The 21518-nt window shown below is 40.2% G+C and overlaps 1 long non-coding RNA gene across 2 annotated transcripts; it reads left to right on the forward strand.

Moving 5' to 3' along the window:
* Positions 1 to 5841: 5841 nt before the first annotated feature.
* LOC108282477 lies at positions 5842 to 20843 on the forward strand. 2 transcript variants are annotated; one of them, XR_001816434.2, is made up of 4 exons: positions 5842 to 11221; positions 11358 to 11454; positions 11883 to 11933; positions 20202 to 20843. It is a non-coding gene; the product is annotated as an uncharacterized LOC108282477 (long non-coding RNA). The 2 variants fall into 2 exon arrangements; XR_005195450.1 differs by lacking the exon at positions 20202 to 20843 and having other exon boundaries at positions 11883 to 14079.
* Positions 20844 to 21518: the final 675 nt, after the last annotated feature.

A 21518-nucleotide genomic window follows, 5' to 3' on the forward strand; every position in this document is an offset into this window, starting at 1 on the left:
TTTTTTGCCCTGGAATCTACTGTCCTGGTTCCCTTCTCAGTCCCCTTTTTAAACAGATGAATGGGCGACTTCCCGTGGCTCCAATCGCCAGCCAAAAGGGCACCTGGACCATTGTATTTTGTACGGAGAACCGCTGCTCTGGGGCGCCGACAAAGCAGCCGCGCAGGGCAAAGCAGCGGCGCTGGCCGGCACGGCCGCGCTGGCCAAAACAGCCGGACTGGTGACCTGTAGATCTCCTCCGCCTGGGAATTTCCTAGACTGTGGGCAATAAAAATGCGGCGTCCACTCACCCTCTGCGCTTTCACTGGGAGCTGCAATCCTGAGCTGTTCCTAAACGGCCATCTTGGATCCTCCCCATGAAATTCTTAAAATCCTGGTTTATGTATTTACTGTGCTATACTTTTTATGATTATTTGAGAATATACTCTATCTATGTATAAAATAAAATAAACACTGACCAGGCACGCTGGCTCAAACCTGTATTCCCAGCACTTTGGGAGGCCGAGGCAGGCAGACCATGAAGTTAGGAGTTCAAGACCAGCCTGGCCAATATGGCAAAACCCCATCTCTACTAAAAATACAAAAATTAGCTGGGCATGGTGGTGCACGCCTGTAGTCCCAGCTACTTGGGAGGCTGAGGCAGGAGAATCACTTGAACCTTGGAGGCGGAGGTTGCAGTGAGCCAAGATGCGTCAGTGCACTCCAGCCTGGGTGACAGAGTGAGACGCCATCTAAAAACAAAAAACAACACTTAGCTGTAAAACAGCCTCAAATAGGTCTTTGAGGATATGTGCAAGAAGGTGTTGTTATTATAAGAGATGACAGCTCCATGTATGTTACTGCCCCTTCCAGTGGGACAAGAAGTGGAGTCGGAAGACAGTGACACTGATGATCCTGATCCTGTGTAGGCCTAGGCTGATGTGTGTGTCTGAGCCTCAGCTGTTAATAATAAAGCTTAAAATTTTAAACTTTTAAATTTAAAAATAGAAAAAATATAGAATAGTGATATAAAAAATTGCACAGCTGTACAATGTGTATGTTTTAAGATAAGTGGTATTACAAAAGAGTTGTTTTTGGCCAGGTGCAGTGGCTCACACCTGTAATCCCAACACTTTGGGAGGCTGAGGTGGGTGGATCACCTGAAGTCAGGAGTTCGAGAGCAGCCAGACCAACATGGAGAAAGACCGTCTCTACTAAAAATACAAAGTTACACGGGCATGGTGGCAGCTGCCATTAATCCCACCTCTTCCTCTGAGGCAGCAGAATTGTTTGAACCTGGGAGGTGGAGGTTGCAGTGAGCTGAGATTGCGCCATTACACTCCAGCTTGGTCAACAAGAGCAAAACTCCATCTCCAAAAGAATAAATAAATAAGAGTTGTTTTTAAAATTTTGAATGTTAAGCCAGTCGTGGTGGCTCACACCTGTAATCTCAGCATTGTGGAAGGCCGAGGAGAGTGGATCACCTGAGTTTGGGAGTTTGAGACCAGCCTGATCAACATGGAGAAACCCGTCCTCTACTAAAAATACAAAATTAGCCAGATGTGATGGCGCATGCCTGTAATCCCAGCTACCTGGGAGGCTGAGGCAGGAGAATCACTTGAACCTGGGACGCGGAGGTTGTGGTGAGCCAAGATCATGCCTTTGCACTCCAGCCTGGGCAAAAAGAGCAGAACTCCATCTCAAAAACAAAAAATAAAATTTTAAAAGATAATAAATTTTAAATGTTACAGTAGGCTAAGATTTGTTGATTATCGAATAAATAAAATATATTTCTATAAATTTAGGGTAGTCTAAAGGTGCAATGTTTATAAAGTCTATAGTAGTGTACAGTAATGCCCTAGGCCTTCACATTCACTCACTAAATCACCCAGATCAACTTCTAGTCCTGCATGCTATGTTCATGGTAAAGTGCCCTACACAGATGTACTAATTTTTATTTTTTATACTATATCGTAGCTTTTCTATATTTAGATTTTAGATATATAAAAGCTTACCATTTTGTTACCTTTGCCTGCAGTATTCAGTACAATCACATATTGTACAGGTCGAAGCCCAGAGCAATTGGCTGTATTATACAGCCTAGGTGTAATCATACAGCCTAGGTGTATCATTGGCTGTGCCATCTAGGTTTGTGTAAGCGCACTCTATGATGTCTGTACAATTACTACATCACCTAATGATCCATATCTTAGAATACATCACTGTCATTAAAAGACACATGTCTGTACAGATGACTTTGGAGAATATGCTTTCAGTTCACTTGGGGCATTTCCTAGGTGTGGACTTGCTGGACCAAATGGTAACTTAAAATTTAATTTTTTTAAGAAACAAGAGAACTATCTTCTAAATTAGCTGTGCCAATGTTTATTCCTCCCATGATGCACAGTACCAATTTCATTGTACACTGTATGCTAAGCCCCAGCATGTAAGAAATAAAGTAACACATGTAAATATTAGTATAAAGCAAATGAGATTATTATTGTTATTGTCTTTGTCAAATTCTCAAAATAATCTAAGAATTTATTTTTATATAAATTTTCTTGGAAACATAGCTGAAAACAGCATTACTAGTTATTTACTTTTATTAATAACAAAGACATAAAAACACTTGTAATAACAAAATGTCAGAATTAACATACAAATTCTGCAAGACATTTTTGGCAGTTTAATCGGGGGAGTGTTTTGAAGACAAATGAGCAACTTAAGTAGGGGGAATCAACAAAACTCGGATTTCAAAAATTATCTGGGTTTAGAGTGTGAAACTTTGTTGGAGGACACACACCTTGCGTGAATGAGATGCCAGTATGTGTGGACATGTTGGAGGCGCAGCATAATGGTGGCTTCCTCCAAAAAGGGACATTTGGGGTGGAGCCAAATGAACAGAAGCATCTATGACTGACAAGTGTTCTGTGTCCTACTAACTCCGCAGGAGTTTCCAGCTCACGAGGGCAGAGGAGATGAAAAGAGGCCAGTTGATGTGAGAGTGAGGTTGCCTTGCTTTCCCTGAAATAGACACGTCCCTTTCTTGGTTCCCTTTTCAATTAACTTTACATGTGAAAAAATGACAATGTGCATTATAGATATTAAATGCTGTTTCCTGGGGTGGTAGAAGAGAAGACTGTTAGCAACTGAGATTTGGCATTTACATATGATGGCCCTCAGGTGATAGGCTGCACCCTTGAGGTCCTCATTCTTGGAAGCAATGTCTTCTTTGATTAAGCATTTTGCACTTGGCATCCTAAATGGACCTAAGAGATACACCTTCCAGGGAAAGCTCATGTCTTTTCTAGTGTGCATTTTACCCTTGTTTTGGGGGCCTTGGAGTTGACTAGTTTCTGATCCAGTTTTTAATATTCTTTTAGAGAAACAGCCATGTGCAAACAATCCACAACTTGATGTGCCCCTTATAAAGCTTTGTTTCTGTATTGCAGGTTGTGCAGGTGGCCCCTCTGAGGTGTGACTCCAGTAAGTACCCTGGAATTACTTGATAAGAAAAAAAGGTCTGGATGCCAAGAAAGGTGTGGCATTCTTGCTGGCTTCAATGTGAAGAGCCACCCTGATTCTGGGATTCTGATCAGAATAAGGATAGTGGAAGTGGTTTGTTTTGTTTTGTTTTTTGTTTTGTTTCGTTTTGTTTTAAAAAAAAAAAAAAAAAACTTGAATTCTCCAGGCAAAATTTATGGCAAAATGTCTCCATATGATAAAGCAGCTGCACTTCTACGGGAGCACTAGGCTGTGCTATTGAGAATTGTGGTGCCTTATGAGTCTGTGTTGTGTGATGCGAATGTGTATATTTTTGTACAAGGGAGGCTGTGTGTTTTCTCAGGAATGATTTCCAATGTACACATCACAATTACCAGTTTCCCCTTCTCAAAAGTAAAATACACCCCCATTCTACTCTCTCTGTACAGTGACTCATTCACCCATGCCAGAGCCACCCCTTATTATCCCCACTGCTCAGGTGGAGAATCTGAAGGGCCAATGGGAATGGCCCCAGTTTTTGAGCTCCTGAATGAAAAAGTCAAAATATGAGCTCAAGTGTGTGGCCCAATATTGATGCTGTCATCTGCTGACACGCACTTATGCCTCAGTCATAGGGTGTTCGTCACCATGCAGGGAGTCTGGCATTCATGTACAAGCCCTAAAGTACTGAGGCTAAGAGATCCCAGACTCTGCCCATCACCATAAAGTGACCTCCATGGTCACATAACCCAGAGCAGTTATAAGCATATCCTCTTGCAGACCAGCATAGTCTCCAGTGTCAAAAACACAAAGATCTCCGGATGTTTTGGGTCAGCTCACAGGTTCTAAGACATGTGGGGACCACATAAGACAGTTCTGACAGTTCTGAAGTTATTTTGCTCAGCAGCTGGCCAAAGCCTATAAGGATTGGTGATATATTTTAGTAGATTTAGTAACGTTCACAGGCCCTAAAATGCTCAAATCCTGCCAGCTAAAAACAGTGAAGAGAGGGATGGATTAAGAACTCTCTGCACCACTCAGTGTGGTTTCTGTCACCTCGTAACAACTCTCTTGTTCATCTGGATTAAGGACCCTCAGCCTCAACCTAGGCTTTCCTCTATGAGGAGCCATCTCATTGTTGACTGGCTAGTGTACCCTGCATGGTCATTAGCCTAAGTGAAATAAAGTTTTGCTTTAAAACAAGTGTAAATGTCATACAGCATATAATCTCATGTAGTAGCAGCATGATCTTGCAAGTTGTAAAGAAGACAGCAACGATGTAGCTGGACTTGAAGCCAGACAGGAGGAGTGAGGGAACTCTGTCACTGAATCACAGCACGCGGAATTCAAGACCATTTGTATACAGCTTTGTCTTATAGCAGGTAGCTTTTAGCTACTAAGCAAAGGCATTTCTCATTTCTTTCCTATTCATCTTCATTGTTGTCTTTCTTCCACAAGGGTAAATAGCCCAAGCAGAAGGCAATTTTAGTAACTGACTAACGTTTTGTGTGTTTTCTAATGCCCTGTTTAGACTTCTCCAGGTTTGGATAATTCTGCATAGAATAGTCAATATCTGTTGCTTGGTGTCTGGCTTCTTTGCTCCCGTTGTTTTAGAGATTCAGTCATGTTGTTAAGCATAGCCATAGCCCTTTCATTTCCTCACCATATAGTATTCCACTGCAGGCACTGTTGTAATTTATCCACTCTACTATTGATGGACATGAGGATTTTTAAAATAATTTTGGCTATCACAAATTATGCTGCTTTGAGCATTTTTATCAATGTTTTTGAATAATACAGGCACCCATTTCTGTTGAGAAGATTATGGGAAGGGTGCCTATCTTTTATTTTCATTAATAATGCCAACCTTTTTCCTAAATGGTTACATCAAATTATGCTTTTTAAGCAGACTTTGAGAGTAGCCAATTCTCCAAATCCTTGTCAACCTTTAGTTTTATCTCTCGCTAAGAGTTGAATTACTCTGGTTAGTCTTTCGTTTGAATGGCCTTTTATTTTTAAATTGTAACAAAAAAAAGAAATTTCATCTTATTCTAATCATGTCAATTTTCATAATAAAATTCAGCACACCATTAGGCATCTCCAGCAGATAAGTCATTGGTGGTAGCTTATTTAATCCTAAGCAATGCACACGTTTTCCATTTAAAAACATTAATATGGCTGGGCACAGTGGCTCATGCTTGTAATCCCAGCACTTTGAGAGGCTGAGGCAGGCAGATCACTCGAGGCCAGGAGTTTGAGACCAGCCTGGCCAACATAGCAAAACCCCTTCTGTACTAAAAATATAAAATCAGCTGGATGTGGTGGCACATGCCTGTGATTCCAGCTACCCAGGGAGCTGAAGCATGAGAATTGTTTGAACCAGGAAGTGGAGGTTTCACTGATCATGCCACTGCGCTCCAGTCTGGGTAACAGAGCAAAACTCTTGTCTCTTAAAAAAAAATTAATATATCTATCCTTTTGAATTGTAATATTTTGTAATGCTTCCTTTTAACATTTACAAACAGACGATACTACTATTGAAATTTTGTGAAGTAATAAAATTGTAATTTGAGCTGTGCCCCTGAGACTGCAATACTCAGTGCCTTTAGGACTCATGTCACATAGATTAAACTTAGAAGGAAACACAAATCCAAAATTATGGCCAGGGTGTTGTTGACTCACATGACCTCTTCAGAAGGCAGTTTCATTCTGCCAGGGTTAAAGATAATGTAACTTTCTAGCCATCCCACTTCCAGGAATGCTTCACCAGATACATGCATGCATGGGTGCCAGGAGCGACACAGAAAAGGCTGTTCACTGTAGCATGGTTTAAATAGCAAGATTACTTTATAGGTCTTATATAATGAGATGGATTTACAATTGAAATGCAGAATGGTAGCTGAGATGCATTGACCAGTGATATATGCAGAGCTACAGAAGACTCTGTATAAATATAACCATGAAAAAGCATGTGCTTCTGGTGCATGTTTGTATTTGCACATACAATGCAGGGATGATATGCAAACAAAAATGCTGACTTGGTGTTTGGGAGTTGGGAGTGGAAGGAAAACTTCCTTTCAAACTCTTTCAAATATTTAGAGTAATTTCTAACCATAAATATGTAATACATTTAGAAATCTAAGTTAATAAGAAAAGCTTGCAGTTCCTGGCCTTCTGCTGGGCACATGTCTGGTGGACATGGGACTGTCATAATAAGTAATGTGTGCAAACTGAGAAAAATCCAAGAATGAGAATCTGCTTTTTTCATCAAATAATTCTTAAGAGAAGTAATGTGGCGGTTATTGCTTATTGATATATTATGAATATCATACTAGATAATAATTTCTAACATTTGAACTGTATTTACACATATTTAATTGAAATACCTAGATAAAAAATTGAAAAACATAGATAAAATATTGTGACTAATATAGACAAACAGTTGCTTTCTTGACGTTTTACAAACTGATCACCGTTCCTCGTGGCACAGGTTCATGTGAAATGAAGTAGCTTGCTTTGTTTGGGAAAGGCAATGATGACTGCAAGAATCACTTCAAAAACTCAAGTGCAATGGAGATTTCAATTGTGTTCTGTTTAATACTTGAATATTTAATTGCATTCCCTGGTTATTTCTCATCCTAATAGCTCTCACCCACATCATGTGGGTTCCATTAGTACAGATATCTCTGAATGCTGCACTCTTCCATTACATTGAGTCAATTGCTTATTACCTTGGGCCTCCATTTGGGGCTATTCTCCTGCCTATCATCTCCCTGTCTATAGTAAAAGAGTCAATGAGCAGATAAGTGAATGCTGAAAAACACTTTTCCTGCTGGAGTGAGAAATAAGTGGTTTCTTTCAATATGGTAGTAAAATGCAACTTTCCTAGCCTATTTATATGACTCAAAGCCCAGATGTCGTTAGCCTCAATTCCTGATTGTCATTAGTGTGTGTAAATACATAGCACATACATATTCTAGTCTGTATTTCTTTTTTTTTTTTTTTTTTTTTTTTTGAGACGGGTGTGGTGGCTCACACCTATAATCCCAGCACTTTGGGAGGCCAAGGCGGGTGGATCACGAGGTCAAGAGATCGAGACCATTCTGGTCTGTATTTCTTTTGAAATGTTTTTGTCTCCCATGGCACAGTGCAGAAGAACACAGGTGTTGGTGTCAGACTGCCAGGGTCCAATCCTGCCTCTGCTGTAGTGCAATGTAGGTAATATCTGGCCTGCATTTGGTTACATGTAGGAACTCTGTATGTTTGTCTTGGTTTAATGATTTTTAAATGCTACTAAATTCAACTTCTGAGGAAGCTGTTTAGATTGTAGAAAATGGAAACTTTAAAAATTTTTCTTCCCAGAAGCCAAGAACATTAACTCATGTCAAGTCTACCCACTTATCCACCTGTCCATCTGTCTGTCCATCCACTCATCATCCAACCATGGAACTCAGTGCCAACTCCTGAGGTGATAATGGATTCCAGACACCCTTGTTCTTCCTAGTCACATATTAAAGTGTTCATAAGTTGACCTTGATTGACTGTGATAAGCATCAAGCCCACTTGCTCCAACACTGTGGACTGCTATCCCCCAACGCCCCCTCCAGCTCAGTCAGGCAGGCAGGATTCTGTGCTTCATAACAAGCTTACTAGAATATTTCCACCACTTAACACAAGAGGTAAAAAAAAAAGTTGTCTACCCTTTAATATTTGGTTTTAGTATGACATCTCTCATAAATATTTCTCTAGCAGCCATTCCCAGAGCTTGTTTTTCCTCTAATATTTTAAAAACACTGAAAAGCTTTAGCAATATGCCATGTCATCTTGCACAATACACTGATTGCCTGGTTTTCTTTGGTTTGGTTTTGGTTCTTGAAATTGACTTAAAGATCAGTGCTTTCTACTTCTACTCTGTTTATTGCATCTGTGCTCCTGAGGAAGATTAGCCTGTGGTTTTCTTCTAGGACTTGCAAGAGGCAACCTTGCTTTGGAGATGAGAAATCTGACATTCTAGAGGTGAAACACTCACCTAAGAGGACCAGGGAGTCAAGTCCATGTTTAATGTCAAAGCCCATTGTTTTCCAGCAGCCATGACACCATTTCTTACTGTATTAGTAAACACTTGGTAGGGACACTCACCTTTAAAATCCCCTATGGTTGGTCATTTCATGACTGTGTTGTGTGTTCCTGGCAGTGTATTGTACAGCACTGCCTATGAGGCATGGAGGAGTCTCACATGAAGGTTGCCTGCATTAGGGGGGAGTTCCTGAAGCTGCTGCTCATGTTCCTCACAGGGAAGCCAGGGATGAGCAACCCCATTCTGTACATAGGCAAGCCATGAACCAAGGGCCTCTCTTTCAAGGTATGAATTCTGAGGAATGTTTCTAAGGTGTGAGGAAACATGAAAAACTAGAAAAGACCAGAGGGACAGAAGAGTTTGTGCAGCAGTCAAAGGAAGGGATATTTGGTGTGTTTGCTGCTCTGCTCACCTCACTCTTCAACCTCCCTGCTGGATTTTTAGAGTCATTTGGGTATGGGTGTCCCGTTTTGGTGAGTGGCTTGGACTGGAGGAAGTCCATAGAGTATGGCAGAGGGTACTGGAGGTTGAGGTATAATGAGGTAAATGTGAATTGGATAAGATGGACTAGCTGCATCTGGTGACATTTCTGTCTGTGTAGGTATTTGAATATGCACTGCCACTTCTTGGTCCCCATGAGACAGCTAGAGAACTGAATTGACTTTCACTGCTCTGGAATCAGTTTGTTTGTAATAGTTTAATTTACTCATCAGGTAACATCAATTATTGAAAATATTCCTGGAAATGAACTTTCTGCCATCATTATGATTAGTGAAGAAAATAGAAGCTTTCTTGGGAAATCAACAAAATACTTGCTTGGTTTGTATTTATGCCTCATAAGTCATAGCATACAGCCATTTGCCAGTGCTTGCACCCTCTGCTGGCCTCAGGACTAGGAGGTCAGGGTGGCCTCTCTCATGAGCCTCTGACCTATAACCTCAGTAGCAGCAGCACCCCTTCTCCATGGACTTCCACACCAAGGTCCAGAAACAGGTGTCAGAGAGAGCTCCTTCTCACAGGGGGTTGCCGAGGGGCCCCTGGGCTGTGCCTAGAATTCTCCTGGGGAAGTGCCGATGGAGAAGTGGATTAGAGGCTTCAGTGGTTGGTTCCAGTGAAACTAACTACAGAGTGCTAGAGTAGGGTAAGAGAAAGGAGAAGATATTTAGGTTCTGTTTCCACATACAAAAACTAGGGCCCTATTTTTAAATGAAATAGTTTTCTTCCTTTGAAGTGTCTCTGATTGTACCTGACTTCTGCTCACACTCCTGATGTTCAACCACATATTCAAAAAACTCCATTTGTGTTTTTCATGAGGGATGAAATTATTACCTGTTCTGACAGGCAAATGCACTGTCCAGATGTCCCTATATACATCACATAAAGGAGGAAACAGATGAATCATCCACACGCTAACACAGATGAGTTTATCAATTGCAGCTGTTAAGGATGGGCCGATGTTACCAAGGGACAGAGTCCGGGAAGGTACTCATTCCAAGAGCCTGCTGCAAGAGTTCAGTCAACCCAGGACAGCTAGAGCAACCTGGGCCTAAAGCCAGGGGCTGGCAGGTGACAGATAGAAAGAATGGACCACAGAGTCTCCTTTTTCTCCTGCATTTTCAATAGACCATATATTGTCATAGTATTTTGTGAAACATTTAAAAATCTGAAGTATGACATACATACAGAAAACACATGAAACCTAAATAATACAGCTCTGTCATTTATCACAAAATGAGCACCCATGTAACTACAAGTCAGGTCAAAAAATAGAAGTTACCTGTACTCGAAAACTGTCCTTGGATCTCCTCCTTTCCAAAGATAACCATTACAACTTCGTGTGCTAAAGTTTGCTCCTTTTTAGTTTGCACTTATTTTAAATAGAATAACTCAGGATGTATTCCTTGATTTCCGGAGGCTTTTGCTCATAATAAGTTTGGAACAGTCAGCCATGTGGCTGCGCATAGCTGCAGTTCATTCATTGTCTTGCTACACTTGCTATTCAATTTTGAGTTCTTTAAAAATTGAATGAATCAGGTGAAAAGGAATGTTGGTGAATATTCTAACAGAAAAACAATTGGATCTTGACTCTTTTAAAAAATGGTCCTATTGATAAAGTGATATTTTAGCTAAGTGTGATAAAAATAATATGGCTTGGATGTACCATTTTTCTTTTTGTTGTTCCAAACTGTGGAGTTTATTGGTTTAAATAATGAAAACACGTTCTATCATCCCAGCTTTACACTTGCTGTTTCTTTAACAGCCTTCCCATTGGGGCAGGATGGAAGTAGGAACCCCAGTAATCTCCCCTTAAACTGGAGTCTTTCCTTCTCCACAGCTCTCTTATTGGATGGGATAGACTGGGCACCCAGGCCTGAGGTAAGGACATGCCCTATCACCTAGAGGTGCAATGCCTGGGAAGACCAATCTTGAAGGGGTTCTGCCACCTTTGCAGGGACATAGGTGTTGGGAGGAACTGACTACCAATTGGTAAGGCTGTGCTTTGTTGGTGACATGATTGTTTCACAGGTAACTGGGGAGGGACAGTCCCAAGGCCTTACCTGGCCGTGGTCCTGGCTCTGCACCAAGGCAATAAGAGAGGAATGGTGCTAAGGGATGACATGTTGCTGTGGAAGGTGCCGGACTGAAATTCAGGAGGCAGAAGATACAGTGGTCTCATAGGAGGTATGTGACCTTTAGCATACATTTTATTTAATTGATGATAAATTTGATAAATTTACATGATAAATCGATGACTGTATTTTCTGTCATTGAGTATCTACTCTCTGCTGCTCATGCTATTCCTGTCTTTGTGGGGAAGATGGAGGATTCATCAGCGTGCGCTGCACTGAGCAGAAGGAAGGAAAGCTGCTACAAAAATTAGAAGAGAGTGAGCGAAGGGAGGGTCCTTCCTCCAGGTATGTGGGGTCCTTCTGATGAGGTGAGCCCTGTGGCACTCCGGGGAAGGAGCAGTGAGGCTACATGCAGTTGAGTACATGGTGTTTTCTGAGGACACCCAGGAGCAAGGCGGGTCAGTGAGGAGCCCGTGGCAGAGTGAGAGGAAACAAGGCCTGGAGGGCAGCTGGAGGCCAGGCTCTGGGGGCTACTCCACATGCTATGGGAAGAGCAGAGCCCAGTGGGTGGGAGGCACAGGACACAGCTGCTGATGACAGAAAAATGAGGAGAGCAGGCCATGCACTGAACCCTGACTTTGTTCTGGGCATTGGGCTAAAGCTTTCCATGGCTTATCCCATTTAGTGGCTGGAAGCTGCAGAGGTTTCAGAAGCTCACTCAAGATGCTAGAGCCCCCATCTCCTGCCCTAATGCTGTCCCCCTTTTCACCCAGCCACCACCTATTTCAGGAGAACACACAGAAGTGATGATCTTTTATGAACAGGTAAGTAAATTCTGCTGTTTTGGTTACTCATGGAAAAAACATTGGCTAGTGTGAGGTGGGAAGGTGGTGAACTCATTCTCCCTGGACCTCAGGAACCACAGATAGGACTATACTGCCTACCAGTATTTTATTCCGTTATTTCTACCTGTATGAATCCTGTAATATTGAAATGGGTAGGTTAGCATTTTTGGCCAATTTACTCAGCATTCTGAATTAGAAGTTTTTAGAATTCACCTATGTAAGCTTAGTTTTCTGTTAGTGAAAAAGTACAAAAATGGTAATCTCTTTTATCATAAAAATAATGTCTTTTTAATAGAGTGTTTTTTCTAATCAATGTATTATGTACTTTTCAATACATTCATTGCTTACATTTGAACTATTTTATGAATGAATAATTGTATAGGTGAAGATTACTAGTCATGGGCATTTTACTAACTGATGCTCATTAGGCATAGCATGGGTTCATGGGATGTCAAGGAGCTATGTTTTGTTTGGTAAAAGTAAGAAAATAGCACAAGAGTGAATGCAAGCACTGAAGCACAATGGAGGCGCCTATGATGACTTGTCTAAGATTTACATCACTTTGTTGTCTTCCCAGATTACTTATCATCCTGATAATTATCATCAGCATTGTTTGGGTCCTTCTAGCACAGTTTCCCAAAATGGGCAACTCTTCCATTAGGTAAAAATACTTCCATTTGAGCCTTTAATTGCAGCTGTCTTCCTGCTTCTTCTTTTGGAAGAGTTAATTAAAGGATAAATACATTAGAATTTTTTTTCCATGTTAGAATGAGCAAACCGCAATGTTTATTTCACTGGGGTAACAGAATGCTTCCTTTTGACCTTCCAAGCTCATCTCAATTTCAGCAGCCCCATTTCCTAATGCTCACCAAAGTGTGTAAATACAGAGGACATTTCTGCACTCAGGTATTTCTATTTCTTATGATCTATGACATTTATACATAGCACAGTGCTCAGCAGCACAGATTTGAGAGTCAGAATGCTTGGATACTGAATTGAATTGTGATCTTAGACAAATCCCTTGAATCAATATAAAAATATTATGATTGTACCTTATTTTTGAGGTTCCTGGGAGGATTAAGGTTTTCTTGATGGTATCATTCAGTCATCGAACCAAATAATATTTGCACCTAATCTGTACAGTGAAATAAGGAATAAAGGATTAGAGAATGAGCTCCACATAAAAACATTTTTTAAAAAGTCACAATGCAAGTGAGAGGAATATTTGCACTGTTCTTTTTGGGTATCAGGAAGTAAATAAATAGTGTTCCCCATGAGAATGGGAAAGACTTCACAGCAGAGTTATCACCTGGGCTGGACCTGTTTGGGGGTGAGCAGGATTTCACACACAGCATGAACTTTGGCACAGAAATTTTTAAAGCCCAGAATGAAGCAAAATAAAAAACTGAGGTGTGTTTTGTGTCTTTCAGGTTGTCAGATGTTTAATACAGGTTAGCATTCCAAATCCAAAAATCTGAAATCCAAAAATCTGAAATCCAAAATGCTCTAAAACCCGAAACATTTTCAGCTTCTAAATGGAAATGCTCACTGGAGGATTTCAGATTTCAAATTTTTGGATTTGGAATTCTCAATCACTAAGTATATATAATGCAAATATTCTGAAATCTGCAAAAACCCAAATCTGAATCACTTCTGGTACCAATCATTTCAGTTAAGGGACACACAGTTAAGGGACATTTCAGTTAAGGACACACATTTTCGTGCTTAACATTCAGTGCTGATGAGGATGGGGGTGGTAACACCCATTGCTGTAACTGCTGGAAGCATGTGAATTTCTATGATTTGTAAGAGGGCAATTTGGAGGACCTATCTTTTTTTTTGTTTGTTTGTTTTTGTTTTAAAAGTTGTTTTTATTAAACACACCATATAGATGGGTTAATGATCTATTTCTCAGTTTTTACCAAAACCATGTGTGTCTCACTTTCTGTCTGCTTTTTTTTTAATTGTACTTTAAGTTCTGGGGTACATGTACAGATCTTACAGGATTGTTGCTTAGGTTACCACATGCCATGGTGGTTTGCTGTCTCCATCCCACCATCACCTACATCAGGCATTTCTCCCAGTGTTATCCCACCCCATCCTCCCAACATCCACTGTCCGTCCCCTAGCCCCACACTCCCCAACAGACCCCAGTTTGTGACATTCCCCTCCCTGTGCCCATGTGTTCTCATTCTTCAACACCCATCTATGAATGAGAACATGTGATATTTGGTTTTCTGTTCATGTGTCAGTTTGCTGAGAATGATGGTTTCCAGATTCACCCATGTCCTTACAAAGGACATGAACTCATCCTCTTTTATGGCTGCACAGTATTCCGTGGTGTATACATGCCACATTTTCTTTGTCCAGTCTCTCATTGATGGGCATTTGGGTTGATTCCCAGTCTTTGCTATTGTAAACAGTGCTGCAATGAACATACTTGTGCATGTGTCTTTATAATACAACGATTTATAACCCTTGAGTATATACCCAATAATGGGATTGCTGGGTCAAATGGAATTTCTATTTCTAGATCCTTGAGGAATAGCCATACTGTTTTCCACAATGGTTGAACTAATTTACACCCCCACAAACAGTTTAAAAGCGCTCCTATTTCTCCACATCCTCTTCAGCATCTGTTGTCTCCAGATTTTTTAATGATCACGATTCTAACTGGCATGAGATGGTATCTCAGTGTGGTTTAGATTTGCATTTCTCTAATGACCAGTGATGATGAGCCTTTCTTCATATGTTTGTTGGCCTCATATATGTCTTCTTTTGAAAAGTGTCTGTTCTTATCTTTCACCCACTTTTGAATGGATTTCTTTCTTTTTTTCTTGTAAATCTGCTTTAGTTCATTCTAGATGCTGGATATTAGCCCTTTGTCAGATGGATAGATTGCAAAAACTTTTTCCCATTCTATTGGTTGCCAGTTCACTCTAATGATTGCTTCTTTTGCTGTGCAGAAACTCTTAAATTTAATTAGATCACATTTGTCTATTTTGGCTTTTGTTGCCATTGCTTTTGGTGTTTTCGTCATGAAATCCTTGCCTATGCCTATGTCTTGAAGGGTTTTGCCTAGTTTTTCTTCTACGGTTTTTATGGTGTTAGGTATTATGTTTAAATATTTAATCCATCTGGAGTTAACTTTTGTATAAGGTATAAGGAAGGGGTCCAGTTTCTGCTTTCTGCATATGGCAAGCCAGTTTTCCCAACATCATTTATTAAACAGGGAATCCTTTCCCCATTGCTTGTTTTTGTGAGGTTTGTCAAAGATCAGGGGTTGTAGATGTATGGTGTTACCTCTGAAGCCCCTGTTCTGTTCCATTTGTCTATATCTCTGTTTTGGTACCAGTACCATGCTGTTTTGATTACTGTAGCCTTGTAATATAGTTTGAAGTCAGGTAGCATGATGTCTCCAGCTTTGTGCTTTGTACTTAGGTTTGTCTTGGCTATTCAGGCTCTCTTTTGGTTTCATATGAAGTTTAAGGTGGTTTTCTTCCAGTTCTGTGAAGAAGGTCAATGGTAGCTTAATGAGGATACCATCAAATCTATAAATTACTTTGGGCAGTATGGACATTTTCCTGATATTGATTCTTCCTAACCATGAGCATGGAATGTTTTTCCATCTGTTTGTGTCCTTATTTCATTGAGCAGTGGTTTGTAGTTCTCCTTGAAGAGGTCCTTCACATCCATTGTTAGTTGTATTCCTAGGTATTTTATTCTCTTTGTAGCAACTGTGAATGGGAGTTCACTCATGATTTGGCTCTCTGTTTGTCTGTTATTGGTGTATAGGAATGCTTGTGATTTTTGCACATTAATTTTGTATCCTGAGATTTTGCTGAAGTTGCTTATCAGCTTAAGGAGATTTTGGGCTGAGAAAACGTGGTCTTCTAAATACACAATCATGTCGACTGCAAATAGAGACAATTTGACTTCCTCTTTTCCTGATTGAATACACTTTATTTCTTTTTCTTGCCTAATTGCTCTGGCTAGAACTTCCAATACTATATTGAATGAGAATGATGAGAGAGGGCATCCTTGTCTAGTGCTGGTTTTCAAAAGGGATGATTCCAGTTTTTGCCCATTTAGTATATTGGCTGTGGGTTTGTCATAAATAGCTTTTATAATTTTGAGATAAGTTCCATCAATACCTAGTTTATTGAGAGTTTTTAGCATAAAGTGCTGTTGAATTTTGTAGAAGGTCTTCTCTGCATCTATGGAGGTGATCATGTGGTTTTTGTCTTTGGTTCTGTTTACGTGGTGAATTACGTTTTTAGACTTGCGTATGTTTTTTTGTTGTTGTTGTTGTTTTTTTGAGACGGAGTTTCGCTCTTGTTACCCAGGCTGGAGTGCAATGGCGCGATCTCGGCTCACCGCAACCTCCGCCTCCCGGGTTCAGGCAATTCTCCTGCCCCAGCCTCCTGAGTCGCTGGGATTACAGGCACGCACCACCATGCCCAGCTAATTTTTTGTATTTTTAGTAGAGACGGGGTTTCACCATGTTGACCAGGATGGTCTCGATCTCTTGACCTCGTGATCCACCCACCTCGGCCTCCCACAGTGCCGGGATTACAGGCTTGAGCCACTGCGCCCGGCCGCGTATGTTGAACCAGCCTTGCATCCCTGGGATGAGGCCTACTTGATCATGATTGAGAAGCTTTTCAATGTGCTGTTGCATTTGGTTTGCCAGTATTTTATTGAAGACTTTTGCATCTATGTTCATCATGGATATTGGACTGAAGTTTTCTTTTTTTTTTTTTTTTTTTTTTTTTTTATTGCATTTTAGGTTTGGGGGTACATGTGAAGAACATGCAAGATTGTTGCATAGGTACACACGTGGCAGTGTGATTTGCTGCCCTCCTCCCCATCACCTATATCTGGCATTTCTCCCCATGCTGTTTCTCCCCAACTCCCCATGCCCCACTGACCCTCCCCTATTTCCCTCCAACAGACCCCAGTGTGTAGTGCTCCCCTCCCTGTGTCCATGTGTTCTCATTGTTCAACACCTGCCTATGAGTGAGAACTTGTGTCTCTACCAGGTTTTGGTATCAGGATGACGTTGGTCTCATAAAATGAGTTAGAGAGGATTCCCTCTTTTTGTATTGTTTGGAATAGTTTTGGAAGGAATGGTACCAGCTCCTCTTTGTATGTCTGGTAGAATTCAGCTGTAAACCCATCTGAACCTGGACTTTTTTGGTTGGTAAGCTAGTAATTACTGCCACAACTTCAGACCTTGTTATTGGTGTATTCAGGGATTCAACTTCTTCCTGGTTTAGTCTTGGGAGGGTTTAAGCTTCCAGGAATTTATCCATTTCTTCCAGGTTTGCTGGTTTATGTGCATAGATTTGTTTGTAGTGATCACTGATGGTAGTTTGTATTTCTGTGGAATTGGTGGACCTATCTATTTTAAAATTCTCCTAACCCATGGATCTCATCCCATTTCTAGAGTCTTCTATGTAAAATATTTCTCTCATTAGGAGAAATTTCCAAGGAGGATTTCTATGTAGCAATGTTTTAATAAAATAGAAAATTGGGAGAAACAAAATTTCTATCACAAAGGAAATAAATACATAAATAATAATATGCTGAATATTATGAAAGTTTTAAACTCAGAAAAGGGCTCAACTTCTGGCTTCCAATGATGGTGTTGAAGTGGGTCACAGCAGGTTTAAATTTGGTTTTCATGTGGGAACTTTAGGTATCTGCCTATGTTTAAAGATATTACATGCCACTAAATTTGGCTAGGGAAAAGCTGTTCCATGTGTGGCAAAATGGAACTTTAAAACAGCATCTTGTCAACAATCAAGTGGACCTGTTTCTTGTTAAATTCCTGCCTTCATCTGCCTGCCCCTCACTCTGTCTGTCCTCACAGTCCTCATTCATTAGTGAAACTGACTGCCCTCTGTTGGGTTAACGATAAGTCTCATGACATCCCTGTTCCTAGTCACACATTAATTCTTCAGTACATGCCTTTGGATAGCTTGGGATTAAACCTGCATCTCCAATTTCTTCCCTAGATATATTTCTCACTGTTCTCCCAGCACACCCTTCAGCCCATCCTTGCAGGTTTCTTCGCTTTTCCCACCTTACTCCAAGCTCCCTGTTTTTACTCCCACTTTCACCTCCTCTCCAAGACAAAACAAGCAAACAAACAACTATAATAGTATTTTTAGACTTAGCTGTAATCTTTCTTCCTTCATGAAAATATCTCCAAAAGCCACTCCCATGGCTCTGTGTGTTCCAAATATTTTTAAATATTAGGTATAAGGTTAAGCACTTCAGTATATGCTGTTTGAGCTGTACACTAATTGCATTGTTTGTATTGATTCTTCAAATCTGAGGCATGGTCATTGTCTCCTACTCTCTTAGAGAGTTTATGTCAGTGCTCCTGAATAAGATCGGTGCACAGTTTTTCTTTCTATACTTAATTTTTTTTTGGTTTGGTATTAAAATTATAGTGTTTTCATCAAATTAATTGAAAGTAGTCACTTTTATCAATTTTATGGAAATATTTAAATCAAATTTGAATGCCAACTCCATTGTAAATTTGGTATTTAGCTAATAATACTAATAGGGCTGTGTGTGTGTGTGTTTGTGTGTGTGTGTGTGAGAGAGAGAGAGAGAGAAAGAGAGAGAGAGAGATTGAGAGATACTGAGAGAGAGAGAGGAGATGGGGTAAAGAAAGGGAGAGAAAGACAGAAATGAAAGATACTTCTTAACTACTAATTGAATTTATGTAATGGCTATTGAAGTATTTAGGATTTTTATTTCTTCATGAATTCATTTTAGAAAATTATGCCTTCTAGGATTTTATCTATTTTGTACACATCTTAAATGTCTTAGCATAAATTTGTTCATAATATCCACTGTTTGTCTGTTTTGTAATATCTGCTACCTCTGTCATTATGTCTTTCTATTAATTTCTGATATAAACTTTTGTGATTTCTTTTTTCTTGATAGTATAATTTGCTCAAAAACAACTGTTGGCTCTGTTTCCCCTTCCTACTATTGTCCTTATTTTCTCTTTCATTAATTTCTCTTCTCATCTGTTATCCTTCCGTCACATTATTTGGACTTCTTCCGATGTTATTTTTTCTAACTTAAGCCATATACTTAAGTTTCAGCCTTTCTTTTCTGTGTTTTTCTATTTGAGACAGAGTCTCGCTCTGTTGCCCAAGCTGGAATTCCGTGGCACAATCTCAAATCACTGCAATCTCTGCCTCCTGGGTTCAAGTGATTCTCTCGCCTCAGCCTCCCCAGTAGTTGGGAGTACAGGTGTGCACCACCATATCTGGCTAATTTTTGTATTTTTAGTAAAGACATAGAGACAGAGTGTCACCATGTGGGCCAGGCTGATCTCAAACTCCTGACCTCAAGTGATCCTCCCACCTTGGCCTCCCAAAGTGTCAAGTTTCTGATGTTAATAACTAATCTCATAGATTGCTCTCACATAATGCTCTTTGTTGCATCTCCCAATTTTCAATTTACACAATTTTTATTATTTATTAGTATTATCTAATTTCATTGTGATTCTTATAGAGATTTGAGTTTAGAATTATGCTCTACATTTTCCCATATTTCAGCCAATTCTCTTGTGGATGATTCTTCATATTTTTGCAAGTCTACTTTGGGATAGATTTTGAGATGTTGGATAGTGTGACAAAGTGTTTAAAAAATGTTTATGTAGCTTGCTAAATGTTGCCAAATTCCTCCCCACAGGTGCTGAGTCATGCTTTCTTAGCAATAATGTGTGCACAGACACACTAACATCGTTACATGTGGAATTTCTAAAAATTTTTCTTGAAGTGGTTTCTCAGTATAGTTTTAATTTGAACTTTTTTATATTTTGAGATTAAAAGCCACTTTTTTTTTTTCTTCAAACTGTTCGTTCATGTCTCTGACATGCTTACATGGGATTGTTGGTAGTCTTTTCTTCCCTATTTTTAGAGACATTATATATTAAGTATATTAAAACCTTTGTGTTATGCCAGGCCAATTTTTTTTTCCTATTTGCCATATATCTTTTGTACTGCATTGAATTATAGGTCATACAAAAGTTTTCTATTTTCACATAAGAAAATTTAATTATAATTTAATGATGTTCTCAGAGTTTCTTCTTCCACTTTCAAGGGATGTTCACTTTCTTCAGTAATGTGTGCTGCCTTGATGAGGAACAGCCAGCGTCAGCTGAAATCGGAATTCTCTCTCTCAGGTTTTAGAATAATTGATCTTTCTTTGTTTCAGACAACTCTAAGGAATATCTTGGATGTCTTCATGGGGCTTATGACATTCTGAGGTTTGCAAAGTAAATGCCCCCAGCTGAGCAAAGACAGGGCTTCAGCACTGAAGGGAGCAGCTGCTGGACCCACCAGAGAGGCCTCCTGGAGCACACGAGGACCCCCACTACCCCCTGGCTGGGGCTACATCCACGGCTGGTTTGCCTGAACTGTATCTGAGCCATGAAGAGTATTTATTAAGCATAGGATAATTTTACCAAGTTTCACTTTTATAGCTTTTGTTTCAAAAGTTGTTTGTGGATAATTTAATGAAGTGCCTGTAAACCAGAATTCCCCTTTTCAATATTTCTTTGTGTTGATGTAGAAAAAGTTGACGATTTTAAAAGCCAGTGAGATGCCCCCATCTGTGGATGTCAGCAGGAGCATCGGATCTGAAGCCATTCTCTGGAGGCTCTGCAGGAAGATTGTCCTGGCTTAAGCTTACTTTTGGCAGGTTCTAGAGCCTTCCATTTGAAAGGAGCATCTCTCCCCACTCTGCCCCAACAATCACCAGCTCTTCTTTTCTTCTTTAGGAAGTCACCACCCACTGACTTCTTTTTTCTTTTTCCTTTTACTTTAAGTTCTGGGGTACATGTATAGATCTTGCAGGATTGTTACATAGGTATACACATGACATGGTTTTTCTGTATCCTCCCCTGTCACCTACATTAGGTATTTCTCCTAATGTTGTCCCTACCCCCTGCTATCCCTCCCCTAGCCACCCACCCCCAACAGGCCCCAGTGTGTGATGTTCCCCTCCCTGTGTCCATGTGTTCTCAGTGTTCAGTACCCACTTATGAGTGAGAACATGCAGTGTTTGGTTTTCTGTTCTTGTGGCAGTTTGCTGAGAATGATGGTTTCCAGATTCATCCATGTCCCTGCAAAGGACACGAACTCATCCTTTTTTATGACTTCATAGTATTCCATGGTGTGTATGTGCCACATTTTCTTTATCCAGTCTATCATTGATGGGCATTTGGGTTGGTTCCAAGTCTTTGCTATTGTAGACAGTGCCGCAATGAGTATAGTGTGCATGTGTCTTTATAATAGAACAATTCATAACCTTTGGGTATATACCCAGTAATGGGTTTGCTTGGTCAAATGGAATTTCTATCTCTAGATCCTTGAGGAATAGCCACATTGCCTTCCACAATGGTTGAACTAATTTACACTCCCACCAACAGTGTGAAAGCATTCCTATTTCTCCACATTCTCTCCAGCATCTGTTGTCTCTAGATTTTTTAATGATCACCATTCTAACTGGCATGAGATGGTATCTCAATGT

This window comes from Cebus imitator, unplaced genomic scaffold (assembly GCF_001604975.1).
Source record: "Cebus imitator isolate Cc_AM_T3 unplaced genomic scaffold, Cebus_imitator-1.0 Scaffold242, whole genome shotgun sequence".
Classification (NCBI taxonomy): Eukaryota; Metazoa; Chordata; class Mammalia; order Primates; family Cebidae; genus Cebus; species Cebus imitator.